This window comes from Capra hircus, chromosome 3 (genome assembly GCF_001704415.2).
Source record: "Capra hircus breed San Clemente chromosome 3, ASM170441v1, whole genome shotgun sequence".
NCBI lineage: Eukaryota > Metazoa > Chordata > Mammalia > Artiodactyla > Bovidae > Capra > Capra hircus.
The window spans coordinates 81087762-81112175 of record NC_030810.1 but is presented as its reverse complement, the minus strand read 5'-3'; the positions used below and the strand labels follow the sequence as shown (position 1 = coordinate 81112175).

At 37.7% G+C, this 24414-nt stretch overlaps 1 pseudogene; it reads left to right on the top strand.

Moving 5' to 3' along the window:
* LOC108635623 overlaps positions 1566-24414 on the top strand; it is a 77979-nt pseudogene continuing 55130 nt past the window's right edge.

Genomic DNA, 24414 nt, shown 5'->3' with positions numbered 1-24414 from the left:
CCATTCCTTCAAAGCCAATATGCTGTACAAGGGGCATCTGTGAGCCCTTAGAAAACACCACTCCCAGCATGTGGGGAAACGGTGCACCAGAGAAGGGAGAAACATATAGTATTGTCATCTGCCTCTTATTGCAAGGTCTTTTTCCTTCATGGAGACACAGCCTCTCCTTTAAATAGTTCTATATCTGAACTCAGGATCAATTCTAGAAATTAGGCAAAGGATTTTGATTCTATATTGGGCAGCATTCTGCCTGGCATTGTTTATACGTACAGATATATCTCCTACTTTTTGAAAGTTTGCATTATGCCAGTTCACTTTTACAAAAGAACTCCATTAGTACCTATTTTCACTACCGGAAAGAAATCTAGAGAGGATTTTCACATTTATGAAAAAAAGTGAAATGCAAAAACAGCACTCAGTGTTTGTTTTGCAGGGAGCTTTTATAGAGGCAGTGCACCCTGAGTAGCAAAAGTGGTACCATCAAGCCCCTTCCCTGAGACTATACTCGGCATCTCAGCACCAAGCTGCCACAGCTTTGAACTGCATGAGCATTTGTGCTTTTTCTCAATTCATTTCGAGTATTCGTTAGCAAGATGTGCCCTAAGGTTATTGCTTCTTCACTATATGCCATTTCAGCTTAGGGAAGGTTTCCATGGAACTCTCTACTTTCAGATAGTGGGTAGAACCCGTTTATATTCAGTTCATTTGCTGGCAGCCATCTATTTTGACCTGAGGATGTAATGTTCCACTTGTATTTCCACAGATCATGGCAAGCCAGGTGCCCCTGGCTGCTAGTCTGACCTTGTCGCTCATGTTAGTGATTATATCCCCATTTCTGCTGGCACTGAAGTGTCACCACATGGCTTTTGCTATATGGGATTCCTATCATCCCACTGATACAAGGCAGCGTGCCCTCTTCAGCCCTGAGAAGAAAGGGTGACCACTGCTGAGTTCTCAGTGAGGCTGGTGTCCTCCTTATAAACACATATCTTTTCATCTTTAGAAATCACCATCTTGTGGATTTTGAATCTTTATAGTGGACCCACTCTAGTATGCCCAAATCTTGGAGGTTTTTTTTTTTTTAATCCTTTATTCTAATCTGTCACAGAGTTCTAGCTTCCTTATTTCAATTAGTGTGGTCCATTTAATTTTCCAAGAATTGAAGGGCCAACCAATAGTGTATTTGGAACACTTTCCAAACCCCTTGCAGGAAGTTAAATCTTGTGTCATGGGAAAATATTTGCATATTAAAAAACTCCATTTTTCAGTCTCTGTCTGCTTTCTTTGTTCCAGCCCTCTCAGAATACATTTCTGGCATATTTTCCTTTTTCATGCTGATACATGTGAGCTGGGTCTTGCAGCTCATTTGGCATATAATCCATCTCCTCCTGTAGAAGGCCAAGCTCTTTCACAGTCAGGCCTTGCTTAATGCTGGCCTGATTAGCATGGCTCAATACTAGGTACAATAAATAGGGGTCGGCTTCCCTACAGTGATTTTTGCATTTTAAGCATAAGTACTATTTACTTAAATGATAATTTTTACCCAGTATTTGTCTAACTGGAAAATGGCTTCACTTGAAAATGTGGCACATTATTCTCTAATTATGGATGATGAAGAAGGTAGGTAGGACAGATCCCAAGGAGGGCAAGTGTAGTTTTGTAAGGCATTTGCTTCATTTGAGGACTCTCCATGGGTGGGAAGTCAAGTCAGCTGATATCGAGGTGACAAAATGAATTGAGAGTTCAAGATTCTCAAGTGCATCAGACTAGATATCCCCTCTCATGTCTCAGGATCACTCTTTGTTATTAAGGCTCTGCCTTTGGCATTGGACTCTTGTCTGGACTAAAATTCCACCTTCTTTACAAATCTCCAAATCTTACAATTTGGTCCTGTACCTGCTCTTCACTGCTGCCCCTCCTCTGGTTGTGAGCAATAAAGAGTATCCAAATGAGCCTCCGAGGAAGCTTCCTGACCCTCATGAGACTGATTATAGTTCTAAGTCTCTAATTTTCTCTCTTCTGTACATCAATGGAACTTAGAAACAAACATCAAGTTCCACAGTTTTATTAATTACTATTTACATTATATCTATGAAATGTTAGAATTGCTGCACCAGCCAGATAATTATCTTCCATAAACAGCCTGTTCTAAGTAATCAGTGAAAGTCTGAGCAGTCACTGTTTCAGTCCCTCAGGCCCTACTAATATTTTTCCTACTTTATTGTTGTTGTTGTTTAATCACCAAGTCATGGTCTACTCTTCACAATCCTAAGGACTATAGGCCGCCAGACTCCTCTTTCCATTGGATTCTCCAGGAAAGAATACTAAAGTGGGTTGCCATTTCCTTCTCCAGGAGATCTTCCCTACCCAGGGACTGAACCCTTCTCTCCTGCATTGGAAGGTGGATTCTTACCACTGAGCCACCAAGGAAGCCCTCCCCTCCCCGCTTTTTCTATCTTATTGGGAGCTTATTGCCTCCTTGCTAGCAAATGACTCACTTTCAGAACCATATCCTTATAACCTGTTTCCAGAATATATTTTGGCATCATCTTAGGTAGGATTCCAAAAAGCAGAGCCTTAGAGCATTTTTGTTTTCAAAATGATATATTAAAGATATGCCCTCAGGAAGAGAGTGAGGTCCCATGCTGAGGCAGGGTGCATTACCTTTGCATCCCAGAGTCCATTTGTCATTGGGATCTTCCTATTGTGTAAAACTCCTCAGAGAGGCAGATCCAGTTCAAGTGAGGGCAATGCTCTGGCAGATGCAGGAGATTATGAGCCATTAGTCAATAGTTGAGGGGAGATGTACTGGTCCAGTGAAGGACATCTTGGGAGCACATGGACAGCATCCTCTATGCCATTTCTGAGACAGAATTTCAAGCCATGCTTGCAAAGCGTAATGCATTAGTAAATGCATTTACTAATGCCAATTAGTAAATGGCATTACTAATTTGGGGCATTTTCCTCCATTTGCATGCTACCTACTTTGCTCTGCTTATCACCCATCCCTCTCTCTGTATTTTACTCTGCATTTTTCCATACAGTCAATTCAATTATAAGCTACTGTAGTGCAAAATATTACATGTTTATTTTTAAATTTAAGAAGTTAAATTACCTATCTAAGGAAATTTTCAGCTTCAGATATAGATTTTTGACCTTCCACCCCTCAAATTTCTCCTTATTTGGCTGTCAGGGGCATGCCTGAGGCCAGCCTTCCTGCTCTCAGCCTGCACCACCAAAACTGTGTTCATGTATGAGTTCTTAGTCAATGGTTTCCATTTTGAGTGGGCTTTCTGAGGACTAAAATTAAATAAAAAATTGCAAAAGGATCCCTTGCTAGATTACCAATATGAATTAACTTAATCCTTCATTACTAAATGTAAAATTTCCATTTATAATTTTAAGAAAGCCAAGAGCACATTAGAAAGAGCATTGGAAAAAGCAAAGGCCTACTGCAACAACAGTGAAAGCAGGGCAAGGTGAAAGATCTGCCCAGACAGATTGCAGAAGACAGGCAGATTTTCAGAAGGCATTAATAGTTTAAAGTGAGCAGTATAAAGGGGAATTTATGCTTCAACAGTGATCACAGAACTTCATCTTTTGAACATACAACAGCAACAAAGAACTAGTTATGAAGGATAATACATCAGTTTCATAGTCTTCCATCATCAAGGCAATACTTTTGTATAGTGATATCCATCCTTACCTCCGGAAATGGACGTACCAGGAAAGGAGGCTGGGGACTGGAGAAAGAAGACAAATTTACCTGTTAATCCTGGTACTGAGGGCCGTAATATATTTTGAGAAACTACATATTTTTTCCTCTTAAATTGGAAACAACTCTGTTACATACATGTGTTATGATTGAAAACAAACCAACCACTTCTTAAATTAGTAAATCTGAGGGAGAGAAAATACAAACTACTGTGTGAATTTGATCTGTGAAATTCTGGTAACAAAATGTATCAGCTCAAATGTCCAAAGGTTAATGCAAAGAAATCCTATAATATTTTAGAAGATTACAGTATAAAACTACACTGCAACTGCTTTCAAATAACACGTTAGAAATATGATTTTCTGTTCTTAAAGTATGTGATCAGACTATTAACACCTATGCATGGAGAAAATTCTTTTCCAAGAACCACACAGAAATCATCAGTAAAGTGTTCCACATTATGTGATTATATTTTGCTAACTTAATAGGCTCTAAGTAAAGGCAGTGAAAATGTTTCAGTAGTCCCCACACCTAAATTTAGGCCACACTAGATTTCAAATTAGGCTATATATCAATGAATGCCTCTGTGGAAATATTATATCAAAAGATCATAATTAGCTTTGTAATTCACATTTTTATTTTCAGCCAAGAAGTTCCCCATACACATATCCTCATTCTAAAACTTCTTTCCTTTATATTACATCTTTGGAAATCTTTTTTTTTTTTTTCTTTAAAATTCTACTCAAGCTTCATTTTCTTTTTAAAACTGTCTGTGCTTCTACCATCTCACTCTCAAGTAGGATTGACTTAAACTTTTTTCATTGCATTCATTGCAGTTGCATTACCTTTACTATAGTACCTATAAAAAACATGTTGCAAAGGTCATTTACTAATTTGGAATCTATATGAGTTAGTGATCTCTTTGAGGATAGGTATCCTTTCTTATTCAATTTTACCAGTGACTTGTACAATACCAAGAAATTTTGAGTCAGTGCTCAACAATTTTATTTTGAATGAATGAATGTATGAATAGCTTTTGTTAGAAATTTACAGATGAATATCTAAAACACTATTGCATGATTTCCAGAGTTCAGGTGCAGGTAGTATTCAGAAAAGCAAAGTCTTATTCTGCGGGAGTACATGTCCTATTTTATGCCTTTTTTGTTATCTCCATTTGAAAAGTCTTAAAATTCCCTTAGCATATTCTCAGATTACTTACTTGAACAAAATTTAATCACAAACCTAATGAATAACCTACTTTTGCATTCCAGTCCCCTATAATGAAAAGGACATCTTTTTGGGGTGTTAGTTCTAGAAGGTCCTGTAGATCTTCATAGAACCATTCAACTTCAGCTTCTTGAGCATTACTGCTTGGGCATAGACTTGGATTACTATAATATTGAGTGGTTTGCCTTGAAAACAAATGGAGATCATTCTGTCATTTTTGATGAAGATGATGCTGTGAAAGTGCTGTACTCAATATGCCAGCAAATTTGGAAAACTCAGCAGTAGCCACAGGACTGGAAAAAATCAGTTTTCATTCCAAACCCAAAGAAAGGCAATGCCAAAGAATGTTCAAACCACCTCGCAATTACATCTCACATGCTAGCAAAGTGATGCTCAAAATTCAAAGCCAAGCTTCAGCTGTACATGAACTGTGAACTTCCAGATGTTCAAGCTGGATTTAGAAAAGGCAAAGAAAAAAAAAACAAACAGAGATCAAATTGCTAACATCTGTTGGATGATTGAGAAAGCAACAGAGTTCCAGAAAAAACATCTACTTCTGCTTTATTGACTATGCCAAAGCCTTTGACTGTGTGGATCACAATAAACTGGAAAATTCTTCAAGAGATGGAAATATCAGACCACCTGACCTGCCTCTTGAGAAATCTGTATGCAGGTTAAGAAGCTGCAGTTAGAAATGGACATGGAACAAATGAACAAAAAAGACTGGTTCCAAATTGGGAAAGGTGTACAAGACTGCATATTGTAACCCTGCTTATTTAACTTATATGCAGAGTACATCATGCAAAATGCTGGGCTAGATGAAGCACAAGCTGGAATCAAGATTGCTGGAAGAAATTTCAGTAATCTCAGATATGCAGATGACACCACCCTTATGGCAGAAAGCGAAGAACTAAAGAGCCTCTTGATGAAAGTGAAAGAGGAGAGTACATCTGGTTCCATCACTTCATGGAAAATAGATGGGGGAAACAGTGGAAATAGTTAGAGACTTTATTTTGGGGAGCTTCAAAATCACTGCAGATGGTGACTGCAGCCATGAAATTAAAAGATGTTTACTCCTTGGAAGAAAAGTTATGACCAACCTAGATAGCATACTAAAAAGCAGAAACATTACTTTGCCAACAAAGGTCCATCTAGTCAAAGCTATGATTTTTACAGTAGTCATGTATGGATGTGAGAGTTGGACTGTGAAGAAGGCTGGGCACCGAAGAATTGATGCTTTTGAACTGTGGTGTTGGAGAAGACACTTGAGAGTCCCTTGGACTGTAAGAAGATCCAACCAGTCCATTCTGAAGGAGAGCAACCCTGGCATTTCTTTGGAAGGAATGATGCTAAAGCTGAAACTCCAGTACTTTGACCACCTCATGCGAAGAGTTGACTCATTGAAAAAGACTCTGATGCTGGGAGGGATTGGGGGCAGGAGGAGAAGGGGATGACAGAGGATGTGATGGCTGGATGGCATCACTGACTCGATGGATATGAGTTTGAGTGAACTCTGGGAGTTGGTGATGGACAGGGAGGCCTGGCGTGCTGTGATTCATGGGGCCGCAAAGAGTTGGACACGACTGAGTGACTGAACTGAACTGGTAGAGAAAACTCTGGAGAGTCCCCTGGATTTCAAGGAGATCAAACCAGTCAATCCTAAAGAGAATCAGTCCTGAATGCTCATTGGAAGGACTGATTCTGAAGCTGAAACTCCAATACTTTGGGCACTTGAAGTGAACAACTGACTCATTGGAAAATACCCTGGTGCTGGGAAAGATTGAAGGCAGGAGGAGAAGGGGACGACAAAGGATGAGATGGTTGGATGGCATCACTGACACGATGGATATGCATTTGAGTAAGCTCCAGGAGTTGGTGATGGACAAGGAGGCCTGGTGTGCTTCACCCATGGGGTCAAAAAGAACTGGACACAAATGAGGTACTCGACTGAACTGAATGAATTACCACCATGACTTCTGATTACTACTGGGAGAAATAAAGGAAATGGACAAATATATTGTCTTCCATATAATTTAAATTGTTTCAATAGGCTCAAAGCTAAAATTAGTAAGAATGATACTGCTTAAAGCAGGCACCATCCGTGCCAACTTCACCTTTCCTCACCCTTCAACCAGAAATGTTGGGAAAATGACTTTGAGTCAATTAGAAAATTTCAATCGGTAAGTGTTTGTATCATGTTTACAGACCTTTGAAATAATTGTCAATATATATTTTTCAAAATTTCACTGATTTCAAATTTCACAGATCTTGCATCTATCTTTCTCACTAACCTGAAAGTCTGCAGTGTCTGAACATGATTTCTCAAGGATGTTGTATAGACCCATCTTTATGAGGCATCACCTGTATGGTAAGTCAACTTTTTATCAAGTTGGGAAGCTTATTAGCATCTAGGGAATAAAAGATAGGCTTTTCAAAAGGTTGAACTCTACAACAGTGCAGTCGATTGTAGCTGGTAGGTTTTTGTTACTCAGTAACTGTCAGCTCACTTAATTCTTCAAATGAGAAAATTCTGTTCTTAAGCCCGTAATATAAAAATTAGATGCCTGGAAACTTTTATTTCTATTTTAAAGGTACAACTTATCATCCAGATCATATTTGTTATAAATGTTTTGTTAGCAATTTACTTGTCACAAATGTCTATTGTACTGACAAACTGCAAGGAATAGTGTATGTTTATTCTCATATACTTATGAATTTATGAAGAGATGCAGTGACAATAAAGGTAAAAAATATTATGACTTGCAAACCTTCAGATAGTGAGATTTGTTGTGTTATAATCCACTTTCCAAGGTCTGAAGTGAATCCAAACTTTAGGAAGAGAAATACATTATAATTTTATCACAGTGTGAGCACATAACTGACTTGGAATTAGCCAACCATTGAAAGATTTATAGAAAACGGTTGCTTTCATGTGTGTGTAACAGTTGAGGAAGTGAGTTGGGAAGATAAGTCAGTATGAGATTTTTTTTAATGTAATACACCTTAAAAGAGATGGAAAGAAATTTTAGAAATAGAAATGTTTGAATGCATATTGCCTTACATAGTTGTGAGAGGTGAGATATTCATATTCATACATATTCATATCTCATTTCAAAATCTGATATTTCTTAAAATTATCATATTATCTCAGGATGGTCAGCCTTTGCCATATATGAAAGTAACCATTATGTCAATCATAATATCATAGAAAATGTTCAAAGCAATCTGTATGTCCCCAACATTCATTTTTTTCATGCATTCATTAGTTCATGCAGCATATATTTATTATTGACTATTTCCCCCTATTTTTTGGCAAGTCTTTTTGGGTGTCCCTGATGGCTCATACAGTAAACAGTGTGCTTGTAATGTGGGAGACTCGAGTTTGATCCCTGGGTCAGGAAGATCTCCTGGAGAATGGAATGGCCATTTCAGTGTTCTTGCCTGGAGAATTCCATAGACAGAGGAGCCTGTGATCTATATGGGATCACAAAGAGTTGGACATGACTCAGTGACTAACAGTTTCACTGTTTTCATTTTGTGCAAGTCACTGTGATAGGGATTTGTCCTCACTTTGAAAAATTTTATTGAGGCTAAGATTCTGGAAATTCTTTTTTCTCTCTCTATTATTTTTTAAATATTTTTAGTTTATGGCTACAAATGGCCCATGACAAAGAATGACAAATAAAACATTGTCTATATCAAGTATCATCAATCAGCCTTCCATTTGCTTATTTACTCAGAATAACATTTTTATGAAATTTATCTTTAAAAGGCCCGAAAATAATTTGTATTCATATCCTCGGTAATCAAAATAATACCTGCCATTTTGATATCTTAAATCTCAGATTTTTAAACTTAAATAAAATCAGGTGTACCATATTCACAAATGTAACATATCTCACACATACTTTAAATTTAATACCTTCTAACATTTAAATGTCTTTTCTGTGTTATGTTGGCATAAAGAAAAACAAATAGATCAATAAAACAGAATAGAGCAGTCAAAAGTAGACTCACATGTATAGATAATTCGTTATTTATTTATTTATAAAGTTGAGAGCAGTCCAAAGGGGAAATTGACATACTTGGGGAAGACAAAACACAAACCTGAATAACTCAATATCTATATGGAAAAAAAAGTGCACTTTTATTTATTAAATGAACAAATGTCTTATGATATGTTGCTTCTGAGTCAAGAGGTAGCATGGACCACAATATGGTATAAAGGTCCTGAACAATTTCTCTAAAGAATTTTGAACCTTTCCGTTTCATTAGAAAATCAAGTTTTTATACACTAATAACACTAAGTCATTCCTACTTATTATTTACCTCCTGAGTGTCAGAGACCATGTGAGACATTTTTCATTGATCATGTTATTTTTCTTTGTAATACTCCATAAGATAGTGTCAGATAGATCATAGGACCTAGTTTCTAAATAACTTGCCTACAGTCATGGGAAAATCCCCTGGAGAAGGAAATGGCAACCAACTCCAGTATTCTTGTCTGGGAAATCCCATGGACAGAGTAGCTTGGGAGGCTCTAGTCCATGGGGTTGCAAAAGAGTTGGACACAACTTGGTGATTAAACAACAGTTACACCAGTAAATGATTGAGCATTGATTTAATCTAGGACTATCTGAAGCAAATTTAAGTACTTTAGTATACTAAGGAAAAATTTAATATATACAGTGTACTTAAATATATCATATAACACATTGAGATATATGAAATCACAAGATGCTTTATTAATTCAAACATACATCTAAAATAGCATAAAAGTCATGGAACTAGCTAAATAGAGTTTGAGCTCTAAAGATGCCATTCCCCATTAATGCCAGATTAAGTCAACAAGTTTACTGATATCTGAGAATGAAAAGTCTCAACAGCAGAAATTCTTTTTTCCCAATAATAAGAGAAATATTAAACTTATTGGAACAGAAAGTATTTCATTTCAAAAAAAGTTAAAATAATTCTACAATATACATGCCTCAGTTTACTCAATTTAGTTGAAAAATTTGAGTCAGTTTTTATTTAATCAGTTCCCAATAGTCATTTTAGAGCATATTCTGTTTTGGGAAAAAGATGATGAAAACTTTTGTCAGAAAGATGGGTGCATTAGCAATGGAATAATCAAATAAAAATTCAAGGGAAAAATCACTCATAGAAAGAAAAAATGGTCACTTGGGCTCCCAGACTCTCTCGACCTAAGTAATTGATCTATAAGCTACATATTTTCAGGAAGAGCAGCAGAAACTAAGATGAAAGAGCAGTTACTCTGAGTCTGCATGAGTCAGAGAAGAAAGATATGAGACGGCACTGATTGCTTGAAGCTTAGAGATCATAAATGCAGAGGAATAAGCTTGAAGTTTTGAACAAGTTTCAAAATTATTTTGTGTTCTGAATTAAAGAAAGACTTAAAATTACAGTCCTGCCTGTCTAACACAGTTTTTCAACCTAGGCGGTAGTAACATTTTGGTCTGGATAATTTACTATGCAGAGCTACCCTGTATATTGTGGGAATTTTAGCAGCATTCCTGGTGTCTACAGATTAGATGCCAATGGTACCTTCGCTGTGACATCCAAAACTGAAAACATTGTTAATGTCTTCTGGTGAGAAAAATCATCCTCAGTTTAGAACCACTGGTCTAATATGCTGGTTTGCCTTTCTAAAAAACAAAGTGTTTAGAACAAAATCTCATACACTAGTTAAAAGAACACTTAAATTTCTCTCCCTTCTCTGGTGAGAAGCTGAGTTTTCTTTGCCTGATGATACTAATGTTGCTGGATGTGAGCTGTAGAACTTGCCACATTTATATGCTAAGGGTTTATATTTATCAGATAATGAAAGTAATGCATTAATTTTATATAGTATTGTCATCACTAGAGCCACATTAACCATCTTACCTAAATTAAAATGACTTTTTTATTAAAGTGATGATACAAATGATATATTTTCTTAAAATGAATATTAATATGTTAGCCCTACACTTGAAATTAAAGATGAGACATGAACCTTCACATAAAAAAAGGTACTTCTCTGGTGGTCCAGTGGTTAAGACTTTGTGCTTCCACTGCACAGGTTAGGTCCTTGATCAAGAAACTAAGATCTCATATGCCATGTGGAAGGACCAGAAAAAATTTATTTACTGTCATCCAAGTAAATTTAGTATGTGATACTGAAATTAAAGACTGTAGGCCTGGGGACTGGCTGATGCATTCAAGGGGGGATGACTACTGCAGTTTGTTCATTGATGTAGTTGTTTAGTTATTAAGTTATGTCTGACTCTTGTGTCCCCATAGACATGCACTGGAGAAGGAAATGGCAACCCACTCCAGTATTCTTGCCTGGAGAATCCCAGGGACAGAGGAGCCTAGTGGGCTGCCGTCTATGGGGTGGCACAGAGTCGGACACGACTGAAGAGACTTAGCAGCAGCAGCAGCAGACTATGGCCCATGAAGCTCCGCTGTCCATGGGATTTCCCAGGCAAGAATATTGGAGTGGGTTGCCATTTCCTTCTCTAGGGAATCTTCCTCATCCAGAACTGAACTCGCATCTCCAAGGCAGATTCTTTACCACTGAGCTACCAGGAAAGCCCCATTGATCTGGTTCGCCAATACCTATTTAATGTTACATTGTGTAATGCATTGTTTCTGAGAAAACAAAGGATCCACTAGCCAAAATCTCTCATAAAGTTTATATGCTAGTTGAGGGAGAAAATAATGAACTAATAAACAAATATAAAATAATATAATGTTGAATAGTTAAGCTATTCGTAGGAAATAAAGCATATCAAGGACTAGAGAATTTTATGTGGGATGATCAAGGAAATCCTCTCTCCATAGATGATTCTATAAACAGAACTCTGAATACAATAAGGGAACGGGGTTCATGGAGAACTGGGAGAATTCTAAGCAAAGAAGAAATACAGTGCAAAATTTGGAGTCAGAATCAACCTAGCTTATCGAAAAAATCATCAGGAAAACTAGTGAGACCAAATTAAGGAAGTAAACCAGAAACTTACATGAGTGGAGAGGTTGGAGAGATCATGCAGAGTCACTGAAGTGAGGTTGAAATTTGCTTTTCTGTGGTATAAAATGAAGACACAGCAGAATCTGAGCAAAAGAGTGTGTGATCTGATTTACATTTATAAATGATCAGGCTACCTGCTTTGTAGAAAAGTGTCTGTAGAAGGAAAGGAGTTGAAACAATGAGAATTATTAGAAAGGCACTGAAATTTCATAGTCCAGGGACAATGAGATGGTTTGGATAGGGACAGAAGAACTGGGGCAGATGAGAAATAAGCAGATTCAGGAAATATTGTTCCAGAAAGATGGAGCAAACAGAACCTGCTGAAGAACTAAATGATGGTATGCTTGAAAGTATTCAAGGACAACATAAAAGGATTTGGGTTCGAATGACAATGTGAAAATAAGTGTCATTTTCTAAAATGGGGACAACTGGAGAAGAAACAGATATGGGTGTGGGTGTAAGAGTGAGATCAAATGTCTTTTCAGACACATCAAGTGTGAAATGACCTTTATATATTAAACTGCTGCTGCTGCTGCTAAGTCACTTCAGTCGTGTCCGACTCTGTGCGACCCTATAAACCGCAGCCCACCAGGCTGCCCCGTCCCTGGGATTCTCCAGGCAAGAACACTGGAGTGGGTACTATTTCCTTCTCCAATGCATGAAAGTGAAAAGTGAAAGTGAAGTCGCTCAGTCGTATCCGACTCTAGCGACCCCATGGACCGCGGCCTACCAGGTTCCTCCGCCCATGGGATTTTCCAGGCAAGAGTACTGGAGTGGGGTGCATTGCCTTCTCCAATATATTAAACTAGCACTACAATGGCACCCCACTCCAGTACTCTCACCTGGAAAATCCCATGGACGGAGGAGCCTGGTAGGCTGCGGTCCATGGGGTCACGAAGAGTCGGACATGACTGAGCGACTTCCCTTTCACTTTTCACTTTCATGCATTGGAGAATGAAATGGCAACCCACTCCAGTCTTCTTGCCTGGAGAATCCCAGGGACGGGGGACCCTGGTGGGCTGCCGCCTATGGGGTGGCACAGAGTCAGACACGACTGAAGCGACTTAACAAGATGTTATCTACGGAACTCATAAGATACGTTTTTCCTCTTCACTACCTCTCAGTTACTTTTTAAAGTATCTTTTTTTCTCTTAGTAGTAGGGTGTTTAATTACATCAGCTTTTCTACTTATCTCCAACTTATTTATTTCTTATCTGCTAGCTTTGCCATAGAAAATATGTGTCTTGATTGGTATTTATCAGAGCTAGTGTTTTTTTTTTTTTTTCTTTACCACTCTATCTGGGGCTTCCGTAGTGGCTCAGTGGTAAAGAATCCACCTGCCAATTCAGGAGACGCAGTTTCAATCCCTGGGTCAGGAAGATGCCCTAGAGAAGAAAATGACAACCCACTCCAGTATTCTTGCCTGGGAATTCCCATGGACAGAGCAGCCTGGAGGGTTACAGTATGTGGGTTGCAAAGAGTTGGACACAATTTAGCGACTAAAACAATAACCACCACATTATCTATCTAAGCCTAGGTAGCTCAAAAAAAAAAAAAAAAAAAAAAAAAAAAGCTCAGTGAAAAGAAGCAAGACATGCGTAAATAAAATTTCAGAAGTCTGTTTTTTCCTCAGGCAACTGGTGAACATTGACAGATACTGTTTTAAAACACAAATGTTAAAGTTGAAAATACAAACTTTAAACATTTAATTGTGACACAGATTATATGTAGAATTTGTGGGATCTCTTCTTAAAAGTATATAGTTTGATGTGGTAAAGAATAAAGATTGTTCCCTGAATGTTTAAAAATACAGTAAATCTAAGTTTGAAGATTATTGGTATGTAAATTCACTGGGGAAGAAAAAGAGCTGTAAAAGATGGCTTCATAGTAAAAGTATCAGCTATAATTTTTTACTGTCATTAATTTGTATTCCACATTACTACTTTTTGATATTTTGATTGAAAATTGAACCAAAATCAAAGTCTATATTTAAAGTTTGTCTTGGAATATTTTACAACAGGCCATGCAAAATCTTTCTAGGGTGCAACCTTTTTAAGATGACACGTGAATTGTAAACATTATTTCAGCCAAGAAGGGTAGCATTATAATTTTTATTATCCATTTATATCATAGGAATGATAATCTTTTTTGTGCAGATTCTGAAGATATACTAGGCAAAATAAATTAAGAGAGAAATAAATTGTGGAGCATTCCTGGTTCTCATGTTTAAGTGGGAAACCTGAAGGCAGTTTAATGATTTATAAGAGAGGAGGAGAAGAAGAGTTTATTGTTGTTTTGCTGTGTGATCAGTCAGTTCAGTTCAGTCGCTCAGTCGTGTCCGACTCCTTTCGACCCCATGAACCGCAGCATGCCAGGCCTCCCTGTCCATCACCAACTCTCGGAGTCCACCCAAAAGCATGTCCGTTGAGTTGGTGATGCCATCCAACTATCTCATCCTCTGTTGTCTCCTTCTCCTCCTGCCCTCAATCTTTCCTAGCATCAAGGCCTTTTCAAACAAGTCAGCTCTTTGCATCAGGTGGCCAAAGTATTGGAGTTTCAGCTTCAGTATCAGTCCTTCCAATGAATATTCAAGACCGATTTCCTTTAGGATGGACTGGTTGGATCTCCTTGCAGTCCAAGGGACTCTTAAGAGTCTTCTCCAACACCACAGTTCAAAAACATCAATTCATCAGTGCTCAGCTTTCTTTATAGTCCAACTCATCCATACACGACCACTATAAAAACCATAGCCTTGACTAGACAGACCTCTGTTGACAAAGTAATGTCTCTGCTTTTTAATATGCTATCTAGGTTGGTCGTAACTTTCCTTCCAAGGAGTAAGCATCTTTTAATTTCATGGCTGCAATCACCATCTGCAGTGACTTTGGAGCCCAGAAAGATAAAGTCAGCCACTGTTTCCCCATCAATTTGCCATGCTCAGTCCTGTTCAAACCTTTGCGACCCCATGGACTGTAGCCTGCTAGACTTCTCTGTCCATGGAATTTCCCCAGAAAGAATACTGGAATGGGTTGCCATTTCCTACTGCAGGGGATCTTCCCAACCCAGAGATCCAACCTGCAGTGCACTCTCGCATCTCCTTCATTGGAGAGGGATTTCTTTACCAATTTCTTGTGCCACTTGGGAGGCTCTAGGAAGAGAGCAGAGATGGTTTAAGGAACAGCAATACAGGGCCCTGACTCACGTTTGATTTGGGGTCAATCCCTATTTTCTATATTGCTCTGGCTTCTTATTAAAGGAACATTCTATATAGTGTGCAAACTCATATTTTCAGGCCTGTTACTGTCCTATGGAATTTGTTTTCATGCTCATGAAAAAAAGAAAATAAAAAATATAAATGAAACAAAGTTCTTAATAAGCTGGACAAGTGAATTCTATCATACTTTAGGCAAGAAAAGTAAATTCTATTATTTCATCATGCTAAAAGAAATATTAGTGACTCCTGGGGTTCAGTAAAAGGACATAGCCTGTTTTAGCCTCTAGGTCATTTGATAATTTTAAATGACCTGTGGAGACTGAAAATGTTTTATGCTGTTTTCTATCTCTGTGACAGCAGGAATGGACAAAGACGATTAAGAACAGCCTTTATGTATGAAAATAATCATAAATGAATATAAAAGAGCAATTTATATTCATATCTCAGGAAACAACTGACAAAAATATTCTGATTATAACATTTAAAATTATGAAAATTAACTAAATTTACTAAATTCTTAGGTACTTGGTAAATTTTTAATTTGGCCTTTAATATTAGATTCCAAATATAGTTAACAGCTAAACGGTGGTCAAATAAAACTTGTAAATTTAGAATATTTACTAAATCTTATGTTGAAGCACATTAATGAAAGATAAATTTATGGAAAGTACAATAACAAATGAAATCTTTTAAAAAAAATCCAAAATATTCAGTATTTTTATTTTTCTATAACTGAATTTAAATTTTAACTCTAGCTTTTAACTATCCCAGAAGCTGAAAAGTACATTAATTCTTATCAGGGCAAAGTATGTACAAAATATTTTTTCATCAAGTTTCAGATACTTTTTGGAGTTGATCTAAGCTCTGGAAGGTTTAAAAGCATCCATGGAGTTCTGGTGGTGATGTTATTGGTGGTGGTAAAGCTTCTAGTCCTTAATCATCACTATCTATTTTTTTTTTTTTAAATACCGTTCTTGGTGGTCCCAGGTGTCAGCATCTCCCTCATGAGAGTCCACTAACTCTTGCCCAGCATCTGTTTTCTGTTGGTCACATCTTTGAATTGTGATTTCTTTACCAAGACAGTGACACTATTCAAATGGGCCAACTTTTCTTCGGGCATATTATAGTCCCTGCAGACGATAGAAATTCACATATCCTTCTCTCCTTTCCAAAGCAGTTAGATTCAGCAGCTTAAGAATGAGTAGGAGTTTTTTAGCTGTCCCATGAGAATGGCAAGGCTTCTGGAAAATTCCTCATGTCCAGTAACTTCCTATTTACCCAACTAAAACCCAGGTGTAGTGTAAGAGCCTGATAGTTAAGTTTTGGTTGTAATGCTAATGCCCAACATTAAGCTTTTGATTTCAAAGATATCCATTTTGAATAAACAAGTTGCCAGCATAATGACAGAGCTACTAGCTAAACAACTAGTTAAGAAAGAAGGCCGCTCACACCCATGAAACACCCCTTTCAGAAAACTCCAGGTAACCCAGATAACTGACCACTTACTTGAGTGACACCTCACCCACATTCTTGTTCTTATGTGTTTAAATTCACCAGTGAAGAGCAAAGGCATGAAACCTTAGCTCCCCACTCAAGACGCTAATAAAGGCAGAAGCCAAAGTGCATGATTTCTCTTCCTCTCTCTCCCTCTCTTCCCCCCTGCAACCTCATTGTGTGACCCAGGGGTGCTGTGCACTCTTCAGTACTCATGAGTAATAAACCTTGGCTTCTCACAGTTTCCTGATGGCTGGAGCCAAGGTAAGTCTAACAATCATAATAAAAAACCACAAGGGCCCAATATTGTCACTACATTGGCTCCATTTAGAGAAACTCCTGTAGGTGCCTGCTACAAGTAGTATGGGCCTAGGTGAGTGCCTAGGCTTTCCTAGCCAATAACATCACTACCAATAGGCTGCTGCTGCTGCTGCTGCTGCTGCTGCTGCTAAATCACTTTAGTTGTGTCTGACTGTGTGTGACCCCATAGACAGCAGCCCAGCAGGCTTCCCCTCCCTGGGATTCTCCAGGCAAGAACATTGGAGTGGGTTGCCATTTCCTTCTCCAATGCATGAAAGTAAAACGTGAAAGTGAAGTTGCTCGGTCATGTCCGACTCTTAGCGACCCCATGGACTGCAGCCTACCAGGCTCCTCTGTCCATGGGATTTTCCAGGCAAGAGTACTGGAGTGGGGTGCCATTGCCTTCTCTGACCAGTAGGCTGAGACCAATGCAAAACACCAGACCTAACTAACTGGTCATTAGCCCCAGAGACTCTGTCCTGTTCCACCTTGTCTATGTTCTTCCATCTCCAGACACAGGAAACTGTAAGTACTCTGTGACCCTCCAAAGCTTCTAAAATCCTCATAAAAATCCTTCGGCACCAGCAAGAGATGGAGTAGTGCTTTCCCCAACTTTTCCTGTACCAAAGTATGTTGCAAATAATAGTTGAACTTGTATTTGAGTCTCAGGATAAATTTTTATCTTTCTGAATGACAGATTGAGTGGCTTCAGCAAACTTAATAGGCTGTCTCAGTGACTTAAAACAACAATTTCATTATATGTCATGATTTTTTGAGTCAGAAATTCAAAAAGAAAGTGGTTGGCAATTTTTCTACTCATTGTACCAATGACTAACTGGGGTTGTTTCTTATTTTTACCTTGTAGCTCGGCTCTTATAGAGGTTCAGAAGGCTTCACGCAGATGCTAAATACCTTGGCAAGGACAGTTGGAAAACTGGACTCAACTGAACACCTTTCTTTTTCCACATAGACTCAAGGCCAATCCAATTGGTTTTGTCCACAGGGAAGATGGAGTTCTTACGTGGAGGATATCTTTGTGTCCATGGTAGATCTTTTTTGACTCAGAAGTTATTTTGAAGGGCTTAAGTTCCAAACATTTTAAAATATAATTTAAAATTATATTCCAATAAATTTTTATATCATTTAATTTTGGTTTATTTCTTGTGGGCTCCAGATATAATCTGTAGGAATTTTACATTTTCAAATTTACTAAGGTTTTCTTTACTGCCTAGCATATGATAAAAATTATAGTCAAAAATTGATTAAATGTAGTCTCTGTGTAGCTAAAAAGATCACGTGTTCTGAAAACATTCAACTCAGTGTTCTACATATGCTAATTCATTATGTAGTTAATTATAAGTTACTTGTACCAAGCTGTGTTACAATTAGCAGTTATGATATTTGCTTATTTTTTACCTTTTAGTTCATTTTTGGCACTATATATATTGAATACAGGGGAGCACAAATATAAATATTGTTATATCTTCCTCTTAAGTTGGCATTTTTCATTATTATGAAAACTTCTCTCAATATACTCCTTGCCTTAAAGTCCTCTTTGTCTGATATTAATGTCACCACACCAAATACCTATTAAGAAGATAACAATTAAATTCTTACCTCTGTAACTTCTGGGCATCAGTCAAGAGAAGTCTTAATAACTGTAGCATGTGAAACAATTATAATTAATATTTAAACATATTTTTATTAACCTGAGAGAGTCTTAGACTAGGTCTAAAAATATCTATTGAATTATTTTCCTGACTGCTAAAGGACTCTTTTTGCAGAATATATAGCATGTATTTATATTTAAATTTATTGGTGATCACACTAATGCAAATCATTGATTCTAAATGCCTGCCTATTTTGTTTATGGGAAAGTTTGAGCATTTTATTTCAACAGGCAAATATTTGTTTTAAAATAAAAAACGAAAAATAGTGCCTTGTAGTTCCTAAAGCAGCTATTTGAATGTGAGGCAAAATTTTGTATGCCACTTACTACTTGATTTTACTTGTTTGTTTTTGTTTCTACTTCAGCTACCCATGGTTAGAGAACTTAAATTTAGGAAAAAGTGACTAAGAAGATAGTGTAAGTGAAGGGAGTCACTGTTTCTTTGGATGTGGTTTTCCTGGAGGTGACATCAGTAGTCTGAAACTATTAGGCAGTTACAAGGTTTGGTTAACAAGACATTGCTTTCACCTGAATATCTGTAAGCCCCACACATATTGTTACTATGTGTTTAAATATTGCTATTTAAGTATTAGCAAAATACTATGTGTTTAAATATTGCTATTGAAGCAACACAGAGAAGGCTATGGCACCCCACTCCAGTACTCTTGCCTGGAAAATCCCATGGACGGAGGAGCCTGGTAGGCTGCAGTCCATGGGGTCGCTAAGAGTCGGACATGACCGAGCGACTTCACTTTCATGTTTCACTTTCATGCATTGGAGAAGGAAATGACAATCCACTCCAATGTTCTTGCCTGGAGAATCCCAGGGACGGGGGAGCCTGGTGGGCTGCCGTCCATGGGGTCACACAGAGTCAGACATAACTGAAGCGACTTAGCAGCAGCAGCAGCATAAATCCTGTTAAACTTTGCTGGTGGTCCAGTGGCTAAGACTCCATTCTCCCAATGCAGGGGGCCTGCATTCATCAGGGAACTAGATCCCACATTCCGCAACAAAGACTTTGCATGCCACAACTAAGACCCAGCACAGCCAAATAAATAAATAATAAATAAAATAAATATAAAAAATAAAAATAAAATAATTTATAATAACTTGTAATAATCATATATTTTATTGATCAAAAAATTTTACTAAAAGTGAAATTACTCTGTTATGGATTCATGATTTTTATTTTACCTTTGAAATTACTTCTTAAACTCTAAAAGGCAAATATTGCTAAAATGATTGATTCTATAAATGTACTCCTGTCACTGCCCAATATTTTAAAATGTGACAACTTTATAGCTAAATCATTAGACTAAATTCATGTGAGATATCTGTATGGTACAATTCTTTAAGTGTTTGTGAAGTATGGCTTGCCATTTATTTGTAAACATTACATAAAAACAAGCATAGCAAAATATGCCTATTTAATAAAAGATATTTGGTCATGATGCTAAAAAATACTAAGGAAAGAAAAGTTAAATGTTTTGTTTGAATATAAAAAGTAACAGAAAAGTTTTGGCAATAAATTTATTAAACATATAAAATATGTAACACCATCAACAACAATAATAACTAATAGTATAGAGTCTGTTTACATGCCAGGTACCTTGCTAACCTTCATATGTATATTATCTCTTTGAATCATTGTAACAAATGGGTAAAAATAGTAGTGTTTTCACTAATTTTTCCATGGAAACTAGGCATAAAAGTTTATTCAAAGACCATATAGCTAGTAACCAATACATTTGGTATTAAATTTATGAAGACTATCACTAGAACCTATGTTCTTATTCACTTTGCTGATGAAACAATATAAATAGGAAATAGTGATAATGAGAGAAGAGAAGGCATAAAGGATGTAAGGCTGGTAGGCCAACTCATGGGCAAACTAAAAGGATATTGCACCTTGGGAAGAAAAATAATTGACTTAAATTTGTAATTCAAGAGCAAATAAAGTCTCAAGCAAAACTTTAAACTTCAGGATATAATTAGCCTAATTTGTTTCATGAGGATTGACAATAAAAATGGTATGAGTACATTACAGTAAGAGGAATTCTTAATATAGCATAAGTTTGTAAGCTTGATAGGAATTGTTTAGATTACCATCAAGGTTTAGAGCCAATTAAACTATAGAAGTAAAACATGATTATTAAGTCTCTTGTAATCAAAATTTTAGGGCAATTTTAACCTGTAAACTTGATGCAGTGCTCACTCTCACTACCTGCTTGGAAGTGAAGAGGAATAAAAATGATCAATAAACTTCCTTTTTAGCAATATGCATATTTTAGTGTATCCCTCAGCAAATCCATACTGTAGAAGATGCTTTGTGTGTGTGTGTGTGTGTGTGTGTGTGTGTGTGTGTGTGTATGCTAAGTTGCTTCAGCTTCAGTTGTATCCAACTCTTTGTGACCCCATGGACTGCAGCATGCCAGGAGCCTGCCAGGTTCCTCTGTCCATGTGATTCTCCAGGGAAGAATACTGGAGTGGATTGCCATGCCCTCCTATAGGGGATCTTCCATACCCAGAAATCAAATCCAAATTTCTTATGTATTCTGCATTGGCAGGCAGGTCCTTTACCACTAACACCACCTGGGCAGCCAGAAGCTGCTTTCAGAAGGTAAATAAAAGTATGTTTACGTCTGTGATTGTTGTTGTTATTCAGTCCCTCAGTCATGTCCGACTCTTTGCACCCCCATGGACTGCAGCATGCCAGGCTTCTCTGTCCTTCACCATCTCTAGGAGGCTGCTCAAACTCATGTCCATTGAGTCAGTGATGCCATCCAACCTACTGGTCCTCAGTTGTCCCCTTCTTCTCCCACTTTCAATCTTTCCCAGGATCAGGGTCTTTTTGAATTAGTTGGCCCTTCACAGCAGGTGGCCAAAGTATTGGAGCTTCAGTTTCAGCATCAGTCCTTCCAGTCAATATTCAGGGTGGATTTCCTTTAGAATTGACTGGTTTGTTATCCTTGAAGTCCAAGGGACTCTCATGAGTCTTCTCCAACACCCCAGCTTGAAAGTGTCAATGCTTTGGCACTCAGTCTACTTTATGGTCCAACTCTCACATCCATACATGACTACTGGAAAAACCATAGCTTTGACTAGATGAACCTTTGTGGGCAAAGTAATGTCTCTGCTTTTTAATAAGCTGTTTAAGTTGGTCATAGCTTTTCTTCCAATGAGTAAGCATCTTTTAAATTCAGGGCTGCAGTCACCATCTGCAGTGATTTTGGAGCCCCCTAAAATAAAGTCTCTAACTATTTCCATTGTTTCCCCATCCTATTTGCCATGGAATGATGGAACCAGATGCCATGATCTTAGTTTGCTGAATGTTGAGTTTTAAGCCAACTTTTTCACTCTCCTCTTTCACTTTTTTCAAAAGGCTCTTTACTTCTTCTTCACCTTCTACCATAAGGGTTGTGTCATTTGTGTATCTGAAATTATTGATATTTATCCTGGCAATCTTGATTCCAGCTTGTGCTCTATCCAGCCCAGTATTTCTCATGATGTACTCTGCATATAACTTAAATAAGCATGGTGACAATATACAGCCTTGATGTACTCCTTTCCAGATTTGGAACCAGTCTGTTGTTCCATGTCCAGTTCTAAGTGTTGCTTCTTGACCTGCATACAGATCTCTCAGGAGGCAGGTCAGGTGGTCTGGTATTCCCATCTCTTTCAGAATTTTCCACAGTTGGTTGTGATCCACACAGTTAAAGGCTCTGGCATAGTCAATAAAGCAGAAGTAGATGTTTTTCTGTAACTCTCTTGCTTTCTCCATGATCCAGCAGATTTTGGCAATTTGATCTCTGGTTCCTCTGCCTTTTCTAAATCCAGCTTGAACATCAGGAAGTTCACAGTTCATGTACTGTTGAAGCCAGACTTGGAGAATTTTGAGCATTACTTGGCTAGCATGTGTGATGAGTCAATTGTGTGGTAGTTGGAACATTCTTTGGCATTGCCTTTCTTCAGGATTGGAATGAAAACTGACCTTTTCCAGTCCTGTGGCCACTGCTGAGTTTTCCAAATTTGTTGACATATTGAGTACTTTCACTTTCACAGCATCATCTGTTAGGATTTTGAAATAGCTCAACTGGAATTCCATCACCTCCACTAGCTTTGTTCGTAGTGATGCTTCCTAATGCCTACTTGACTTCACATGCCAGAATGTCTGGCTCTAGGTGAGTGACCACACCATCATGGTTATCTGGGTCATGAAGATCTTTTTTGTATACTTTTTCTGTATATTCTTGCCAACTCTTCTTAATGTCTTCTGTTTTTGTTAGATCTACACAATTTCTGTCTTATATTGTGCCCATCTTTGCATGAAATGTTCCCTTTATATCTCTAATTTTCTTGAAGGGATCTCTAGTCTTTCCTGTTCTATTGTTTTCCTCTATTTCTTTACGTTGGTCAGTGATGAAGACTTTCCTATCTCTCCTTGCTCTTCTCTGGAACTCTACCTTCAAATGGTTATATCTTCCCTTGGAAATCCAGCTGAGCTATTTCACATCCTAAAGATGATGTTCTTACAGTGCTGCACTCAATATACCATCTAATTTGGAAAACTCATCAGTGGCCACTGGAGTGGAAAAGGCCAGTCTCATTCCAATCCCAAAGAAGGACAATGCCAAAAATTGTTTCACGTACCACATTTGCAATGCTGAAACCTAAATGGCTCTGATTAGGAACAAGCCTGTGAATGTAGTGCATTTTAAGTCACTTCAGTCCTGTCCGACTCTGTGTGACCCTATGGACTATAGCCCACCAGGCTCCTTTGTCCATGGAATCTCCAGACAAGAATACTGGAGTGGATTGCTATGTTCTCCTCCAGGGGATCTTCCCAACCCAGAGATCAAACCCGTGTCTCTACATCTCCTGTATTGGTAGGTCGGTTCTTTACCATTAGAAGGGTGGGTATAATCTTGCATAGAGTTTCCTTACTCAGAAAAACTGGCAAAGCGGCTCCCAACTTATAGCCTGTCTCTTTCTGCTTTGCTGAACTTCTTGGCAACTCTTAGCTCCCTCTCCCAGACCTTTCCCCACACCCAAAGAAGACTGCACATGTTCTTTCTTAGTGAATTGGTATAAAACGTTCTAAGATGAATGCACTGGATTTACAGCATATTTAAGTGAGGGAGCACTACATTATCCTCTTCTTCAAATGCAACTCAAGGTTCTTGCAATTCTGCATGCATTCAATCAAATATCTTAGCATTCTGCAGGTAAAGAAATATCTTCTCTCTAACCTGACCTCTATTTTCAATCAATTTCAAAACTTTAAATGACCGAGGCTTGAAATAAATGATTAAATATGCATGTGACAAATGTGTGTGGAAAGAATAAATGATAGACTCATGGTGTGGCACTGAAATTTCAAACAGAATTATCATGTTAAGAGGCATATCTCCAGTAAAGTGATAATAATCTAAGAAGGGTTTCTATTTTACACAACTTCAGGGAGCAACACAAAACACAATATAAACATTAACCAGTGGAATTGTGCAACATGACCTAAATGACCTAAATGACCTAGTTCATGACCTTGTTGAAAAGACTTTTCCATTAGAGGACAAAGTTCACATTTAGGTTTTGCCATTTTTCTGAGTGGTGATATATTTTCATGATTCCAAATTACAAAAATGTGACTAATTGTTTTTTTTCCTACTTACCTCTTGGTGTTTTTAATGATTTCCTTTTACCTCCTTGCCACTTCCATTTTGCCTTCTACTCTGCCTAACCAAGTGCTATACATTTTTAATGCC